The sequence below is a fragment of the Chlorocebus sabaeus genome, chromosome 23 (assembly GCF_047675955.1).
Source record: "Chlorocebus sabaeus isolate Y175 chromosome 23, mChlSab1.0.hap1, whole genome shotgun sequence".
In the NCBI taxonomy this organism is placed as follows: domain Eukaryota; kingdom Metazoa; phylum Chordata; class Mammalia; order Primates; family Cercopithecidae; genus Chlorocebus; species Chlorocebus sabaeus.
Window position 1 is genome coordinate 46856381 of NC_132926.1, and position 14330 is coordinate 46870710.

General features: G+C 45.7%; 1 long non-coding RNA gene across 15 annotated transcripts in view; it reads right to left on the reverse strand.

The window, feature by feature from the left end:
• LOC103244569 (uncharacterized) overlaps positions 1-14330 on the reverse strand; it is a 316604-nt gene that overhangs the window by 141747 nt on the left and 160527 nt on the right. For 4 of the 15 annotated variants that reach the window (XR_005243566.1, XR_005243565.2, XR_005243563.2 and 1 more), the window contains exon 1: positions 8056-8319. The exons of the other annotated variants lie outside the window; for them this stretch is intronic. This is a non-coding gene — a long non-coding RNA (uncharacterized lncRNA). Of the gene's footprint in view, positions 1-8055; positions 8320-14330 lie in introns of those variants that run through there. 15 annotated transcript variants of the gene reach the window in all.

Sequence of the window (14330 nt, forward strand, 5' to 3'; positions counted from 1 at the left end):
ACACTTCAGCTCACATAGCAAGCCAGTGACAAAGCTGGGAGGAAAACTCAGGCCACTCTTCCCATAAACCACCTGCCAGTCAAATTAGCACTGTCACCCAACAATACTGACAAGTGACGGCTGCCAGAGGGTATTATTTAGCTGGAACAGGGAGGAAGGGGAATCTGGAGAAAGAACTGGCTGTCCAATACCCTGGCAGGGTGGAGGGGGGGTAGTAGTAAACAGTGACAATTTATTAATGGCCTTTACATCACTTCGGAGACTTGGAAGGGAGAGTCAGTTGACCAATAAGACATCATTACCACCAGGCCCCTTGAGCTTACTCACACGAAGACGTTTTAGCCAGCAAACGTCACTCATTTCTCTAATAGGTGGCTGGCAAAGCTCTTTTAGTACCTATAATAAACTGAAGTCACAAAAGGGACAAATTAGCTGGCAATTGTTTGCTGGTAATTATTTGTTTTACTAAAAGATTGTTTTCTCTTTATCCCAGAGTTCTTATGAATAGCAAAAGCCCTCCTAGCATTTGAGTATAATCCCATTCACAAAGGCTCTGAGTACACCCAGCCATTCAGAAGCTCAGAGCTATTCATTACCTTGGGACTTGACAACTGCCCTGCCTAAAGCACCAGATCCTCGGCTCACGGTTGTTCCAAACTCCAAACCCAACCCCAAAGATCATGAGGGGTGGGGGGCACATTTGACCACAGAAAGGATGCCAGGGAAAGTGGGCATAAGCTCCATGATAATCCCCAAAGCGAGGGCTGGAAAACCTCTGGTCCTTGTTGAACCTCAGAGAGCAAGGCTCATTGCACAGGTGCAGATGGAGCACCTGCTGCGTGCCAGGCATTATGCTAGGCATGGGTGAAATGGACAGCAAATCCAACACAATTCCTGCTTTCCCAGAGCATGGCGGGTGGGGTGGAGGGAGAGGCAAAGATCAAGACAAATATCAATCAGGTAGCCACACTAATGAACACCTAACTGCAAAGGCACCTAAGGATCCTGAAGGAAAGGAACTCACTTCCAGAAGAGCTCCTGATAAAGACACCTGACCCAGCCTGAGGGGATGCTTTGCAGGAGTTGAGATCTAAAGGATCAGTGACAGTTAACCAGACAACAGGGGGAGAGCAGAAAGAGGTCCAAGAAGAGGCCAGGGCATGTATCAAGGCCCTGGGATGGGAGAGAACATGGCATGTTTGAGGAAATGAGAAAGGAAACCAAAAGGTGCCTGGGCAGCAGACAGCAAGGGGCAGAGTGATAACAGACTAGGGTTCATAGGTCATGCTAAGGAGTCTGGTCTTCATCAAATAACAATGGGAAGCCATTGCAAGGTTTAAGAAAGTGAGAGCCATGATCAGTCTTGGGTTTTGAACAGATGGCTCTAGGTGCTGAGTGGAAAAAGGACTGCAGAAGAGCAAGGTAAGAGCAAGGTGACAGCAGGTGGCCAGCTAGGATGTGCTGTCCAGGTGAGAGGTAAAGGTGACTGGACCAGGGTGGCAGCAGCGATGATGGATAGAGGTGGAGGGACTAAGGAGCTGTCGGATATAAAACTGACAAGGCTTCAGGAGGGATTGGACATGGGGGTTAGAGAGAGGGCATGTCAGGGATGCCTCCCAGGTGGCCCCTGAGATGGAGACACTGGAAGAGGGGCAAGGTGACTGTGCTATGCTGGGTGGAAGGGTCAGGAGTGCAGCCGTGACCATGGCTGTCTCAGATCCCTTTGAGACAGCCACACAGAGGCAGACACGGAGGGCCAGATGAGTACAGGAGTCCCACAGGAAGACACAGGCATATCCAGCCCTGTGGTCCTTCTTGGAGGGCTGTTCAGAGACAAGTCCCAGGATGTTACAGAGCACACGTCTCTCTCCACTGTCCTCTTTAGTTCCTCCTTTTAACTCTTCTATGAGGCAATTTCACAGGGAGATTGCAAGATAGAGCTGCTTGCCACAGAAGTCAGATATCTTCCTGCATGAGGGAAATCTGTCTTCTCTCCCTGAGGAAACAGCAAGAGGAAGGAAGCCTCAAATCTGGTGATGGGGTTTAAGTGTAGACACTCAGGAGAAGTCCCTGGCTCTGAGGGTGCCACGCTGAAAGGCTTGGGTAAGCAGGAGTCTGGGCTTCCCTTCCCCTGAGGTTTCTGAGACAGGATAAGATAGATGGCTATCTCTGGAGATGCCTGGAATCCAGTGCTGCCAAGAGGCAGGGGACTGGACCTGAGGAACCAAACCGAGAGGCCCCCTGCACCCAGATGACTAAGTCATAGTCACAGGAACTCTATACACCCAGTGACAATAGCTCCATTCACCAAGTATTCCCAGGCAGGTGCTCAGAGGCTTTATCCACACTGCTTCATTTGATTATCGCAACAATAGCCCTTGGTGAACACTAGCCCCAGGTGAAAGATACAACACTAAGGCTCAGAGAGGTTAGGTAGAAGAAAGGTGGACTGCTAGGATTCGAACCCTTACCTAATACCAAAGCCCACACTTCTTCCTCTCCCTTCTCCTCCAACCCCCTCCCCACTCTAGCATTTAATTCTATTTGAAAAGAGCCTGGTACTAAAATGCTCTTAGAAAAGTTAATAACGTGGGTTATGGGCAGGGTAGAAACAATCTGCAGCAGCATTTCAATACAAATTATAAATAATAATAAAACTTATAACATACATAACACACAACTGCATCCCACAGAAGGAAAATTCAACGGCTCATTAGCAGAAAGAAAAAAACCTGGGAGAAGAGTCTATAAGAAACACACCTTTGTAGAAACAGACAAAAGAGAAAGCTTTGTGTATAGTTTAATATATATCTAATACATTTTGCCAAAGCACCTTTCAGAGATGCCGGAGCCATTTTCACCTGCATTACAAGAGGGTTCCTACCCCCACATCGTCACAAACAACGAAGTTCTACCGCTTTGTAAGAACTCTTGTATATTCTTCATCTATCATATGGTACAAATGTAATTTCTCGGTCGCTTCTTTATGATTTATTCTTTAGGTTCTTTTTCTAGAATTTTAACTTTAATAATCTAGCTTACAAAGTAGCATAAATTTATACTTTAAAGCAAAGATCAAGGAATCTGTCACCTATAAAGACAACTTTCTGCAGGATTTTAATTCTACTCTCTGTGGTTGACAAAGCCACCGTGTCTGGGGAGTGACCCTCCGAAGGGAAGCGGGTCTGCCCTGGGGCTCACCTAGAGTGGCTGTGGTGGCCAGTGAGTAAGTCCTCCCAGGAGAGACAGTCGACACCTTCTGTCCTGTTCCCAGGGCCCTGGATCAAGCTGCTGCTGCTTGACCTTCACATCAGCTGCAGCCAGTAGCACAGCACTCAAACAAGAGAGCCACACAGGGACCTAGGTACCTAGCTGCATCCTCCCAAGCATCACACCCCCTTGACAGGCAGCTCCACGCTCACTCCAGGCCCTCACCCAACCCAGTTCTCTGTCACGCAGACACACACACACGTGCCCAGCACGTCTCCAAAAGAACAATGATCCAAATGAGCCTGTGCAACTCGAAGTTGCTCACAGGTCTCAGGATGCAGAGCAGGGAAACTGAGCTCCCGGCCTTCCCTACACCCCACAAGAAAAGAGCCAGGAGCCAACAGCAGACCTTCCAAACACGCTTTTCTTCCCCCTCACCCATATTGTAGGGCAGGGGTACCAGAGACACACTGAGCAGCACAGGCCCATCTGTCCCCAAATTGCTGCAGAGGGGCCACACTGGAGGGCTCCCTCCACAGTACCCAACCTTCCCTCTGCATCACCCATGAGACTGCAGGGGGCTGCTACAGGGGGACAAGACCTTTGAATACAGGAGCAGGCACTGGGGTGAGACCCCCACAAGTTTTGCGGAAGCAGCTGCCTCTGCCTGGGACCTCAGAGGTTACAGGCAGAGAGGGCTCGGCGGGTGACAAGTTCTGGTGCCCCCCAGAATGTGACCTATGCAAGGACCCATTGCTTCTTGGAAACAGGGCCTCTGCAACCCCCCTTTGACTCCATAGCTTTTCGTCTCTCCCCTTCCCCATGTTGCCCAGCTATGCAAACAAAGGCATGTTTGGGGGAAGAAGGGCACTCATACTTAATAACCCTCAAATCGGGCTCCACATGTGGCTATTGTTAGGCAGATTTAAACAGCAATTACAGAGGTACCTCCTTCCTCCTCAGCAACAACCTAGGCCCTTAATCCAGCTAAGACCCAGAGAGTTTAAGGCTGAGCTCACTGAGATGAAGGTACCAGCTTAAGCGAGGCCTGCTCAGGGCTGGGGGAGCTGGAACGCAGACAACAGCCCTCCCTAAATTTACTTCTTCTTGCCAGCAAAAAAAAAAAAAAAAAAAAAAAAGTGGGGGTGGCGGTGGGGGCTGAAGATGGGGGTGCCTGGCTGAAGTCTCTGTGGTAAACTGGCTTCCAGAGAACTCATATGGAAAGTTGCAGAAACGTTTGGACCAAGAATTCAGAAAGGAAGGCAACATGCCCCCACAGGAGCCTCAAGCTCAGGCTGAGGCTGGGGGATGGGGGCTCCTCCTTCTAGAACACTTGGTATTCAAGGCTGCCAAAAGTCTGACCAGAGTAGAAAATTAGTTTCCACAGGGGAAAGGTGGTCGGGGAGTGAGGAGAGGGTTTACAGAAAGAGGCCAAACAATGCACTGTGAGCATGCCGCCTTCGTTTCTGTCCCCTGCCCCTCTTTCTGCTCCTTCCAGTTCCCTGGCCAGGGGTGCCCTCCCCTCCTTGCACTTGTCTGAGCCCCCCATTTCTCATCAGGCCCAGCTGGAAGGTTCCTGCTGCTGCCCTGGAACTCAGGCTTCCTGAGACGGCGTGTACACTGACTGTGCAGGGTTGTGGAGCTCACGGTACTGACGGTTGGCCCTTTGAGCCACCAGGTTCCCCACCCACTTGGAGAAAGAGGCGCTGCAAGACAGAAGGCTGTGACTTCTGTTGGCGGGCCTGGGCTGGCTCCATCAAACCAAGCTCCACTTTAAGAAGCAAGTCCTTCCTCCTTGTCCCAGTGTCGGAGGCGGGAGTGAGCTACCCACCACTGGAAGCCTTCCAGCCGGAAGACTCCTCACACTGTGGACATCGCGGGACACTGCATGGAGGCTGGAGGGAGCCACCATCTCTAGCCTTGAGGGCCTATGACTAGTGAATCGGCACCTCTCCAATTACCATCCTTTCAACCCTGGATTTTCTCATCTAAGTTTTCTGAGTATTATTTGGTCTGCCTTATCACAAAACAATAATGAAAACCATTTGGTGTCAACTATAATCTTGGATAAAGGCCCAAGCCCACTGTTGGTCTAGAGAGGCAAAGTAACTGCAGCCAGCCTTCACTGAGCACCTCATCCCGCCAGGCAGCGCCACGCTAGAGCTAGAGGTGAAGGCAATGGCTTTGGACAGCACAGACCTGGACTGGGATTCCAGCTTCACCATCAAGCATCTGTGCGACCCTGGGCAAGTTACCTAATTCTCTAAGCTTTCATTTCCTCCTCCACAAAGGGAAAACAACAATACAATGCTACGGGGCTGCCGAGATGAATTCAGTGAGTGTGTATAGCCCTGCACAACGCGTGATTCCGGACCAGCAGCATCACCTGGGAACTTGGTAGAAATGCAAACTTTTCCACCTTAGACCTACTCAATCAGAACCTCTCGGGGCGGGTCTCAGCAATCCCTGCTTTACAAGCCTTCTCTATGGCTGATTCTCACATACACTGTAGGTTGGAGAACCACCAAGCTGTGTGTGGAAGGTGATTAAGAACTAGCATCTGCAACGCAAGCTACAGTCACAACTGCAAGAATCACCATCTGCCCCTCCTATCTCTCTGAATGGACTGGAGGCTCAGAAAAGTCAAGTCACTTCTCCAAATTCAAATAGCTAGAACCCAGGCAATATGACTCCTGGGGCCACAGCCTTCCCACCACACCCTGCTGTCTTCCATTTAAAGCTCAAATCCTAATGCAGAATAAGTGTTGATGATGTTCTTTACAGGGCTAAACAGAGGTGAGTGTGGGTAATAGCTATAAACACTCTATCACCCTGCAGTGAAAGCAAGAAGACTAAGAATAGAAATCATCCCTCCTAAAATACAAGGGTGCAGAGCCTCTCGGGCCAGAGATGACTTCTTTCCTTAGGAATAAAGGGCACTGGATACACAGAGGGTTCTCCAGGACACAGCTGCTGGGTACGCTTAGGAATGCCCAGGCATCTTAACAGCACTAACAGTAGCTATTTGAGCTATCTATTTCTTTAGTACTTTTCTAACACAAAATGGAAAACACAATTATCAGCTAGTCATGAACTTTGTGACTTTCTCTCCAGGTCTCAGTTTCTCCATCTGCAGACAGGGTAAGCGGTAAGCACCCAAGTGCTCTATAGCTTGAGGAAGTGCTGTTTTCCCCTTCCCTACCTGCAATTTGGGCTGAGGCCTCCTCCCAAGGACAGGGTCTCCTTAGCTCACACTGCACAGAGTCCCAGTGTACTGTGCACCTACTGTGTGTAGATCACTGGTCACATCTGCAGCAAGCACTCATATAAGCCCGAGCCCCAGGCTGACAGGTAGAGAGAAGAGAGTATCGGTATCTGGGATACCATTTTGCAGAGAACTCACGGAAGCCAGTACCACTGCTGCTCTGCATCCATGACTCACCATGTCACCCTAAATTAAAGACCCCTGTGGGCTCCTCTTTGCTTTTGAGAGAAAATTCAACCTAAATTTAAGCTTAACACCCTGTCTGGCAAGCACTAGCCCCCAAATAAATCCTTACATACCAATGCACACAAAGCGATTCACTCAGGGTACACCCACCCCCAATCTCCATAAAACCCTGCTGGCCTTATCAGCCCCTGCAAAGCTCCTCCAACCACCAGACTGGCACACAGCCTGCAATTCCACCAGGAGCTGTTCTTAGCTGGCCCTCACTCACCACACTCTAGCCACACTGATGGTTTTTAATTCCACAAGGAAACCAAGCTCCTCTGCCCCTAACCCAGAGCCTCGGTACCTGCTAGTCCCTCATCTGCACTGCTCCTCACTTACTAGGTTCCATCCCAGTCTTTAGGCCTCAGCTCAAGAGTTACCTCCTAAGAGAAGCCACTCTATCCAGACCACGTCCCTCTATCCCATTTGTTTAATAGCACTCTTCACAACTTGCCATTGTCTTTTGGTCTCTTTGTGCTTTATCTGACTATCCTCCCTGCTCTAATGAAACAGCTCCAGTAAAGTGGGCACCATGTCCGTCCTGCTCACCCCTGTATTCCTAGTATCTGGTAAACTATAGGTACAAAATAAATGTTTGCAGAATGGGTGGGTGAATGACTGAGTTCCCAGAGATATAAAAATAATCACCATCATCCACAATGAATAGAGAGTGATGGGGTTCCCTGGTTGGAGGGGTGTGGATGGGGCAGGCAGGGCAGGCTCCTGCCTCCCTCTCAGAGACTGGTGGGACAGAGAGAGAATGGCACCAGAAAACTCACCATAGGACCAATGGTGACATTCTGCCCTATCACTAGCTACCCCTGAAGCAGGGCATCTCAAACAGCCTGTGGTCTATGACCACAACATGCAGGCCAGGGTCTGAGCCCTAAGGGAGGAGACCTTTCCCTTCCCAGCCTACCTGTACCTTCTCAAGGCCTGCTGTGGGCCAGGGTCACTGGTGGAAGATAGGGAAGGGCATCCTGGAGAGGACAGCAGCCATCGACACCATGTTGACAGGCCCCAACGGGAGCCTGATCTCATCACGTGTTCCCTGCTGACAAAAATGCAGCTCCCTGGGTGGAGACACTTACAGAGAACACCAGACCCCACGCCCAACCCCCCATATACATCCCAGCCAACATTTCCAGTTTGCGAGTTTCTCTAAGCAGATGTGTGCCAGACTGGGCTGGATTACCATTGCAACATTTGCCTTTCATGGGAGTCTAAGTTTCTCCCTCCCAGACTTAGATTTGAAACAAGCTGTGATGGATGTTCATGCTAATAGGAAGACTAACAGCTGGTCACCATTTATTTATGCAAAGAACTTCACGTGGGGAGAAACGTCTACATACCACATCAACAACTAGACACCATTCCGTTACCACGCACAGGCCTGCCGTGTGGGGCTTCCTGCTAAACTGGAGTCCTCCTGTCCCCATGGCTTCTCCTGCCCAGGGATCCCTCACTGAGAAGGAGATGAGGCTGAGGAAGGGGTTTCTCTTCGCATTCATGTCCTCCACTCACTCCATGGCCCCAGGCTGGAGTATTTATACAGCCACATTGACTGCTTACAGCCAGCGAGGTCCATTAGCAGGATGTAAACAGCTCTCAGCTCTTCAAAGGCCAGGGCCAGCCACTCTGTGGGGTCTGAGTCAGCCTGCCAGGGGCTCGCGTTTCAAGCCTTATTCATCTTCCTGATAACTTCCATAAAGGGCCAATGCTGCCTTCCTGGTATGCTGGGCTGCCAACAGCACCCCCAGTGGGATTTTCACAAGAAATTGGCATTCACTGAGCTCCTGCTGTATACATAACTCTTTCCCAGTCACTCTGGGGAGGGAGAAAAGAGCAGAAAATATATTCACTATCTTTTAGGGCATAAGGCACATGTGGGTAGGGAATAATATGAGTCAAATCACACAGAAAACCCAAGAAACCAAGAGTAGATTGACACGGGGAAGGGCAGGGTGAGCTGGGAGGGCATATAACTTAGTGTCCAAGGACATGAGTGACCTCTAGAGAGCCTGGGGTTTGAATGCTAATTGCCTTTAACTGTGTGACCTCAGTCAAGTGGTTTAAACCCTCTGGCTCTAGGTTTTCTCACCTAGAAAATGGAGATGACAGTAATAAGATTATGGTGAGGACTAAACAAAATAGCACATGGAGAACACTTAGCATGATGCCTGGAAGAGAGTAAGTGCTCAAGAAACATCAACTGTAGTTCATTACAAAAGGCAGCTTTCTGGAGAAGGTGAGCTCTGAGACTTCAGAAGAAGTGAGGAACACAGACCCCTTCCCTAGCTGGTCATCCTGTCTGTGGGGTGGTGACATTGGCACACACTGCCTCTCTGATCTAGAGTACGGAAGAGGGAAAGACCAGCTGCTGGTCTTCTAAGCATGGACAGAAAACTCCACTCCTAAGAGCCACTTGGTTTTCCAGGAAAAATGAATAAAAATCCTATAGCAAATTAGCCCATGGAAAAGATTGTCCAAAAGTTCTGGGTCAGATTGTCCTTAGCCTGGGGTAACCCTGTCACTCGAGGAAACTGAGCCTGAGCCATGGCTGTGGGTCAGGGCACAGGGATGGTGGGGCAGGGAGACAGTATGCTTCCTGGCAACACTCCCATTGTCATCGCTGCAGAGAGGGGCTTGGAGGAGAGGAGCACCAGCCTTGCACTTTGAAACTGTTACTGGCTTCCGTCTCAGAGCAAAAAAATCAAACCAAACAAACAAACAACTTCCTTGATTATGCTGGGAGCATGCAAAAAGAAAAACAACAATAACAAAAAGCCTTCCTCTCCTGGCCAGACTTAAAGTCAGAGCGTAGAGGGAATATCTGCATCTGTGCAGATTTTCACAAGCACTTTGTTATCCTTGGTCTCAGGGCACCCTTACAAGGATCCAGGGAGGCAAGTAGAGAAAGCATGAGTATCATCTTCCACTTGCAGGTGAAAAATTGGGGTTCAGAGAAGTTAAGGGACTTGCCCAAGGTCACAAGTGACAATGTGGCAAAGCTCAAACTCAAACCCAAGTCTTCCAATGCCTGATCTAGTCCTCATTGCCTTCCCCACCTGACTCTCTTCCTAACAGTCCCAGCTGCCAAAAATCAGGGTTGTTTGGACAGATAAAGAATATATACAATACAATACAATACAAAAAAAAAAAAAAAGCTTTCAACCATGCCTAAAACTCCATGGGAGCAAATGATAAATTGCATATGGCAACTTCCTTCCCAGATGTTCCCAAGATGGCAAGAAAGCTCCCAGAGGGAAGAGAACAAGTTCTCAAGAAGGAAGCAACTTAAGTTCTGCCAAGAGGGAATGGCAAAATGAACTATAGCATGTTCACACTGTGGAATAGCATCAGCCACAAGAACAGAACGAGGCTGATCTCGATGTACTGGCACAGGAAGAACACTGGGGCACTGAGGAGTAAGAACCACAGTTGTGAATGAAGCATGCTGTATGATTCCATAGATATCAAACAAGCAATGAAAACAAAATCACATACTGTCTCTGAATTCATAGACACATATGTAAATGCATAGAAAAACATCTGGCAAGAACCACCCTCAATCAGATATCTTCCACTTGCCCCTGCAGAGCCACACTCCACCCTCTGGGCCCCAGGAGGCAGCTCTGTATGAACTGCATCAGTGGGCTGCCTTGCAGCACCAGCAGGAGACCAAAGGAAGGGGAGAGAATGAGGTTGGAATACTTCTTAGGTTGGTGCAAAAGTAATTATTTTCCCAGTCCTCCCACCAGGAGGTCTCCAAAAACTGGCCACTTCCCTCAGCCAAAGATCATGGCTCCTTTCAAGGTGCCCATACTCTCTTCTTCCAGGTTCTTGTTCTTTGGGCCTAAGGTGAGAAAGGCTTTCTGCTGTAGCAAGCCCTAGGGTACTGCACTATGCTTTGTGGATTCTCCTGCCCACAACTTTACAATCCTGTCCTTATAGAAAATTATCCTAGTTAGAATGTGCCATCTGTTTCCTCCCAAGACAATGCTCAAGTTATTCACTCAGTAGATAACTAGAGTGGGCAGTAGAGGAAGAGAGAAGCAGGCACTGGTAGCTGAGGCTTGGCGATCTATAGTGGCATTAGCCTTTGCAGTAATTATATGCTTGTGTGTTTACTTTGTATCACGGAAAATTTCAAGCACATGCAAAAATAGAATAGCATAACAAGGTCCCAGGTATCCATTACCCAGCTTCAACAATCATCAATTCATGGCCAATCTTGTTTCAACCATAGCCCTACCCACTTCCCAGCCCTATATTATTTTGAGGCAAACCCAAGACATCATATGTTTTAAATTTACCAAAAAACTATATTTCTATATTGCCTTGGTAATTAAAATTTAATTAAAAACAAAGAAATTCTCAAAACTAGAACTTCTAATGGTGAGGAGACCCTGTCTTTGTTTTTAGATTGTACCCAGGCCAAGGCTTTCCCCGTCCTGTTTGCCCCAGAACCACGGCTCAGAGGCTAACCAGGTGGCCCTGTTGGCCCCTTCAGTGGGTTGGGGGCCCAACTAAGACTGGAAGTCCTTGCCAACTTGTCTTGAATATGGAGAATCTTGTTACAAACACAAAACCACAGGAATACCTCCCATCTGAGCATCGGCTTCTAGTTTTCACTCAGCTACTTTTGTCCATTGGTTTCCTTGTTTTGTTTTTACTTTTTATTGAAGGACAACTTTATATTTGTGAGATTCATTCCATATTGTTACATATAATTGTGGACTGTTTATTTCCACTATGGTATAGTATTCCATAGTATGAATTTATACCACAATTCACTTACCCATACACTCTTGAAGGGAACTTGGGTGGTTTCCAGTTTGGAGCTATTACAAATGGTGTTACTATGGACATTATACCATGTGTCTTTGAGGTTCATATGCATGCATTTCTGTTTGTTGTACACATAGAATGGAATGTCTGGGTCATAAGAAGGCATATGTTTAACTTATCCAATGCATATGAGATTACTGGTGTTCAATATCCTTGTCAACACCTGGGTATCTTCTGGGTTGCTTTGCTTCACTTTAGTCATTCTTGTTGATGTGTTGTGTCTCTCATTGTGCTTTTAATGTGCATTTCCCTAATGACTAATTAAGTCAAACAGTTTTTCTTATTTTTTGGCCATCTGCATATCCTTTTATGAAGTATCTTTTCAAGTCTTTTGCACATATTTCTAGTGGGCTGTCCTCTTTGTCTTATCAGTTTATAAAAGTTGTTATATATATACACACACACACACATATACATATACATATATACACACACACGTCACTTATCGGTTGTAGGTTTTGCAAGTATCTTCTATGCTATAGCTTGCCTCTTCATTTTCCTAATGGTGTCTTTTCATAAAGAAAAGCTTGTAGGTTTAATGTGGTCTAATGGATAGGCTTATTTTCTTGTACAATTAATAGTTTTAGTAACTTGTTCAAGAAATCTTTGCCTATACTACTTTCAGTTGTTTTGAAGATTCCTTTAGGGAAAAAAAAAAAAAGGCAATTATTGAAAATTGAGTAATAAAAGCCTTAAGAAACCACTAATGGAGACACCAAATCAGCCACTCCAAGAAGGAATCAATATGCAGTTACTTCACTGGAAAGACAATCTCCTGATTTTGTGACTCCCTAGTTAGCAGCCACCTGTAAGAACCAAAGCTCTTCTTACCTGTAAAGGTGAAGAGAAGGCAGCTCAGACAAATAATCTCTACCAAGAGAAAAATGTAAGAACTTTGACTATTCTTTAATGCTTAAAAGTACTAAATACTTAACAATATGCCAATGACCAGCTTCTCATAGATGAGAGGAGTTCTTGAACCCTAAGGAATGGTAGAAAATGGCAGCATTAAAATTGAAATGACTTCCACAGGATAAGTGTTTTTACACAAAGATGGAAACAACAGACACTGGGGTCTACTTGAAGGTGGAGGGTGGGAGGAGGGAGAGAAGCAGAAAAGATAACTATTGGGTACTGGGGCTTAATACCTGGGTGATGAAATAATCGGTACAACAAACCCCCATGGCACAAGTTTACCTATGTAACGAACCTGCATATGTACCCTCAAACCTAAAATAAAATTTAAATTTTAAAAAAATGTAAAATAAAAAATTAAAATTATAATTATTTATTAAAAGAGGAACATTTCTCTTTCCATAGGGCCTCCTCTCTCCCAAGAGAGGTTTGCATCCTTTCCTGTAGGAAAAGATTTCTAAAATCTTCCACCAGGGGGCATTTCTCCCACTGAAAATAAGTGAAAACATGATTAACACATTCAGTGGTCTTACCAACACCAACTATATTAATCCAAGTAATTTTTAAAGCATTTGTTGAAATGACAAAGATTCCTTTGAAAACCAATGTTTTCACTGCTTAAAGAGCAATAAGTCTGAAAGGCAATGGGGGCTTCCTAAATCCAAACCACTTCTTATATCTTAAAAAAAAAAAAAATTACATCAACATGGGGAAAAAAACAACAAGCAAAAATAAAATCTATGTATGACTCATTTCTTTGTCATTACTAGGAGTCAAATAATACTATAAATTTCAAATTACATTTCAGTAGAGAAGTACCAACTTCTAACAAAGCACCTACCACTACTGGAAATCTGTAGGTGTAGAAGGCAGGAAACGGGAGTCTTAAGAAATGCCATGGAAACAAAAGGAGGAGGGAGAACAAACAAGACAAACAGAATCACCCCAGAGTACAGTACAGCACTAAATGCAAAATAATGAACATGAGTCTGGAACTTCATAGTTTACAGTGATGGCTGCCAGGAAGGTACTTGAAAGTGAGTAGGGTCAGAAGTAATAATGTCAGAGAAGCACTGCTTTTGGGAAGAGAAGAAAATAAATAGAAAATAGGTGCCTTTTGGCAGTAAAGAAAAGAAATTAAGCACACTGCAGGGGGAAAAAAGAGAGAGAGAGAAAAACACACCAAGCCCTCCCACTCCCTCTATTCATTCAATAAACTGCACTTAATCATATTGACAGAAGAGGGCACTCTTGAAATAGGCATTCACCACAAAATGCCTAGGAATAAAGGGAAAATTCGTACTAACTCCACATTGTTATTAGTATTCTTTGGCTAATCAGAGGAGCTGATTTTTTTCAAAAAGATAAAATATGCACCAAAACATTTCAACTAATTAAAATTCTCCCCAACAAAGAAAATCAACCATGAAGCAGAAGCAAACTGTCATGTAACATTCCAAACTGAGTTAAATATTATAAAATAAGTATTTGAATATTGTTTAAATAAACTAGAATCAGAGATTTAAAACTTAGAAAAGAACCTTTTAAAATCAGGAAGAAATGCAATGGGAGTTGATCAATTTCAGGAAATAAATTTAAGAAAAAGACAAAACTATTTCAGAAATGAAGAACAAATTACAATGTGTCCAGGAGAGAATAGGTTCCAACGAAAATTTAATAGGGAGCATTAAGAAAGGTAGTAAAACAAAAACCAAATGAAAATGAATTGAGAAAGAGGTTAAAAAAAATCAGCAAAAGTGGTTGAAATGCAAGGCAGGCAAAGAAGATCTAACCTATGTATAATTGGAGTCCATGAAGAAGAAAAATAAAATAGAAATATTTGGAAATATAACCCAAGAAA